The sequence below is a fragment of the Lactuca sativa genome, chromosome 4 (genome assembly GCF_002870075.4).
Source record: "Lactuca sativa cultivar Salinas chromosome 4, Lsat_Salinas_v11, whole genome shotgun sequence".
NCBI lineage: Eukaryota > Viridiplantae > Streptophyta > Magnoliopsida > Asterales > Asteraceae > Lactuca > Lactuca sativa.
This window is the reverse complement of record NC_056626.2, coordinates 286,874,885-286,880,163: the sequence shown is the minus strand read 5'-3', so window position 1 is coordinate 286,880,163 and position 5,279 is coordinate 286,874,885.

Genomic DNA, 5,279 nt, shown 5'->3' with positions numbered 1-5,279 from the left:
TTCGAACCATTTCGAAATTTTTAGATAGTTAGACGTCGGAAATCCCCCCAAACTCATTTTTTTTCATAACTTAGACCCCTTAAACCCCTATTTTATGCCAAATTTGAATATTTAAAACATATTTACACAAAATAATTATTGATAATTATAAAGGGATTTATTTAAAACCCATAAAGGGATAAGAGGGTTTAACTTTATGAATTGATGTAATCTCTCATTTCCCATGCTATTCACAATAATCCATGCAATACCCACCAATTAACAATGTTTAAACCATCAGACTTCCATGCACCTATCCCCCCTTTTTCCTTTATCCCCACAACAGTGGGAGAGTTTAAACTTCACCATTTCTCTCACTTCTCTCATATTCTCTCCAATACTTCTCTCAAAAGTAAGAACAAGGATCTTGCTAAAGGCTCAACTTCTCAAGTTCTCCTTAGAGCTTTTAAGTAAGTTTTGCCACTCATCAAGTATTTTATATAATTTTCAAGATAAATTCCCATTATTTCACCCATAATAATGTGTGAGAAAAACACTTAGGATAGCATTCGTCCCAAGGATGTCCCTCAACTCATCCAAGAGTCTAGGCTTTAGATCTTTACCCCCCATCACTCCAACTAACTCATCAACCAACTCAAGGTGAGCTTCATACCCCTATTTTTCGAGTTTTATTGTTTTTGGGGGAGAATACAAGTTAAAGACTTGTTTAAAACTTAATATATTTGCTTGTTATGCATGCATGCTAAGTTATATGTGCTATGGTTATGAAAACTCCAAAAACTCGAAATCTTGAGCAAATCTCAAGAGTTTGAACCATATTGTCAAACCCCAAAACCTACTATGGCAGAAACGTTCTGGGGCGGAGGATGTCATGTACAGTATCACAACACAAAAATATAGTAAACAAGCAAACAACATCATCCATTGCATTAATAATGTATTTTAATACAAGTGTGTTATGTACAGTTTATAGACACCAAAAATATGAATCAAAATAAAAGATGAGTCTTGTAAGTGCTCTATCTTCTCAAAAGCTGGCATCGGTACTTGTTTACTAATGACCTGAGAATACAAGTTATTTTGAAAGAGTTTATTAGCATTAAAGCTGGTGAGTTCATAAGTATTTAGTGTCATAATTTGTATGAAAATGTTTGTGAGATATTGAATGTAAAAGTATGTAAACTGTTTGTAGTAATTGTTTGTATCTCTAAGAAAATCATATATTTTCCATTAAAAGCAGCCTTTTACCAAGGCATCAAGTGTACTGTATGTTTGTTCATTGTAAAAGTGAGTATTTTTCCCATGACGTAACTATTATTAGCAAAATATAGTTTTACATTACCCTTCATGTGAGGAGTTCACAAGGTAGATGTAATGGAAAAATAATGAAGTATTGTAGTATAATAATATTATAACTACTATTGTACTAACTACCTTAATCCAATTGTTAATTAAGGTATAATGCGATGTAATTGTAACCATACTTGATCGACCTAGTGAAACACGACGCTCGAAGACGTCGAGATGTTATGACATTCATCACCCGAAGACCTGCAGGCCCCACTGTAGCTAGCAGCAAGGTGTAGGACGGTCAGTCCAATATAGATCTATACACGAATTCACGCTCTCCCTTTAGGAGACTCTGGTTACAAGACGAGCCATGACCGAGATGCCATGCCCCGAGGTAGTGCCTCACATTTATTGCATAGTTTGTATGTAGTGTATGTAATAGTGTAGTGTATGTCTTTCTTGATCCTCATCATAGTGAGTTCTCGAGTATAGTATATAGTGTGTATGAATAGTATGTATTAGTGTATGTTCTCTCTGTCTAGTGAATAGTATGTTCTCTCTGACTCTCATTATAGTATGTCCAGTTGTATAGTGTAGTGTATTGTTTATAGTATGTGTTGATTGATGTATGAACTGACTCTTTGTATATTACATTGTACTAGAAGTAGTAAGTAGTAAATCACTAAACTATACCTATTATAGTCTACTAGAAAGATTCTTTGTATAACTGAGTCTATTGAAATAAGACAGAAAACTTTTATGTCTATACATATACACATGATATATAACTAAGGATCAAACGACACTCGGACAAACAATAGGGGACTCTAAGTCCACAACCAAACAAGGAACAGGAAATAGAGTGTATTATCAGTCCTACGTCCTTCAAACCTTACTTATATAACTATATATGTATTGGACATGATATAACAGTATATAAGTTTAAAGAGTTTTGAAAGTAAAGGTTTGTAAACTAAAACTAAGTTTTATAAAGATTTTAACATGTAAAAGTGTTTGGAAATCATTTAGAAGTAGTTTTGTTGACAAGACAGTTTAAAGCATAGTAAATCCATTTGTGTCCTAGTTATTAATCACATGTGATTGATATAATAAGTAGTATGATTCAACTTGTATCCCCCCCCCCATAAAAGCATTTAAAAACATTTAAAAGGTTAATTAAGGGTATGAATCACCTGTAGTGAGTGGTTTGGATGAACGGATGGTATAGGATGCTAAGTGTCAAGTGAAGACTTGAGCACACACAAATCCTATTTAACATATATGGACACATATATGTATCCAATTAGTCAATTAACAACTAATTAATCAAATAAGGACACCCTAAAACATGGATAACACTATGATTCAAGTGCTAGGAGTACATTAGGGTTGCATCTAAGGGGTGTAGGGCCTCTCAAAGGAGTTTATGGTCCAAATGGTAACAACTCATGAGTTTACTGCCCATGGTCATTTCCCCATGAGTTTATGGTCGTAAACTCATGGTATTAAGTACCATTTTGTGTTTTGAGGTCTTATAAGTCATAAAGAAGTATCCTTACTTCAAGTCTAAGCATTAGGAAGTCATGGTGGCACAATTTCACCTCTTTATAGAGTTTACGGCCCATGGACCATTCCTCATGGGTTTACGGTCGTAAACTCTATGTGTTAATGGTCTTTTGATGTTTAAGGTCCTAAACACTTCAAGGAAGTGATATAGACTAGTATCCAAGGCTAAGGAAGGGACTAGGGCTCACTTTGCCCCAATTATTAGGGTTTACGGCCCAAGAACATGCCTTGGCTGTAAACACCTTTGATCTTGTGTTTCTTTGTGTTTTCTAGTTGAATAAGAAGTGAAACAAGCCTTATAACACTCTAGGGTAAGAATACTTACAATAAAGGAGCTTATTTGGGTGTTTAAGGTCCAAGAACACTAGTGTGTGTTCTTGGTGTTTTGAAGAACACTTGAAGATCTAAGTAAAAATGAAGAATTCATGGATGAAATGGAGTATAACAACTAGATGAAAGGTTATAACAACAAATCAAACAAATAAAACACTTACATTTTGGGAAATTGGAAGGAAGGGGTTATGATCCTTGAGAGAGAATGGTGGAAGTTCTTGAGTTATGAAGTGAAGAATGAGAGAAATGGGGAGTAAACCCATGCCTTAGGCATGAGTTCACGACCATGTTGAGTTTACGGCCCAAACTCCCCAAGTTTGGCCGTAAACACAATGTTAAGGTGTTAATTGTTTTATTGTTACCCCATAATCCTAGAAAATACTTCCTTATATTCGTTCGTTTGAAGAATAAATATTAAAAACACTCAAACGGACTTTAAACAGGCTAAAAATTAGTAGAAATGTATTTGACTTTTATTTGAAGTGCTTGACTGTAGGGTTTGTACAAGTGAAAATTTCGGGTTGTCACACATATTTCACACAACTATGTATAAAATCAAGAACTAGTATGTTACAAAGTATAAGTCACAATTTTTTAAGACAAAAACCATAAGTATTACTTCTAGAATTACTTAAGCAAGTATTTTGGAAGAAATGGACAACTTTCAACAATTCACATAGCTTTGAGTCACCTTTTGAAAAATATGAGTCTTACTTGATAAACTATAAAATGAGGGACTATTTTTACCAATATCAATAATATTGGATCATTTTTTATGAATATGATTCAATGTGGATTATTTTTCAATAAACAAAAAAAATGATATACCTAGTCAACGATGCACAACTAATTTTACGAAACGAAAATGATATATCTACTCAACGAGTACAACTATGGTTATTTATTGAATAAATAATGGATTTTCAACGATTTGCACATAAACCTGTTAGTATTCTTGTCAGACGCATCTCCAATGTACCCATATATATATATATATATATATATATATATATATATATATATATATATATATATATATATATATATATATATATATTAGTGTACGTTTAAAGTCCTGTAAGAGTTATAACTAGAGTCTCCTAGAGGGAGAGCGGGAACTTGTGTATAGATCTATACAGGGTTGACACCCCGCACCTTCGTTGTTCGCTACAGCTAAGTCGGCCAGTCTAGAGTGACAAATGTCTTTAAACGAACCCGGGCTCCTGAGAAACGCCAAGACAGGCCTCCGTCATATTAGTATGGTTATAATGACTCACTTAGAATATAACAGTGAATTGTTTAGAAATAACACGAGTTACATATTTCGATTATAACAACGATTGATCGGATACTTTAAATGAAGTTTTACCACACAAGTCTTAGGGTCTTAAGACTACTATTTGTACATCAGAAAATATAGCATTTTCTGGGGAAAACGATTTTTATACGATTTTGAAAACAATAAACTAATACACACAAGCAACTATACTTGATTGAAAACGAGACGTACAACTATTTCAACAAGAAAATATTGGATTTTCTGGTTTTCCAACTATCGCAGATTTTTATACAAAAATGCTTATGAGCTCACCAACATATTTTATGTTGACGTTTTCAAACGACTTGTATTCTCAGGAAATCAGTAAGCAGGTTAGTGGAATGCGGATTCAAGATTATTTTGATGTAGTTTGGAATTTATTCAATGTTGTCTCTTTTGTGTATTTCAAAAACATAAACAAGATGTAAAACAATGTAATTTTGTATTATTGACGTATGATGTTTGGATTTGTTGTGTTTCATTTATATTCAATTGTTATGATATTGCACAATGTCGTCACCTGCCTCCGGACATTACCGTCGTTCTGGTCCGGGGGTGTGACATAGAGCGTGACATATGAACAATATGATATGTATATAATTCATGATTATGCTCCACAACAAATGTCAAAATAAAATATCTAGTAGTGCCTTTAACCACCTTAAAACCAATTTTGGTTGGACATTGAACCATCTGGCTAGATCGCTTTCTTTTTTATTTCCCTTTAACTCCTTTCAATGAGTCAACATTGTGTTTCTCACCTCCTAGTCTA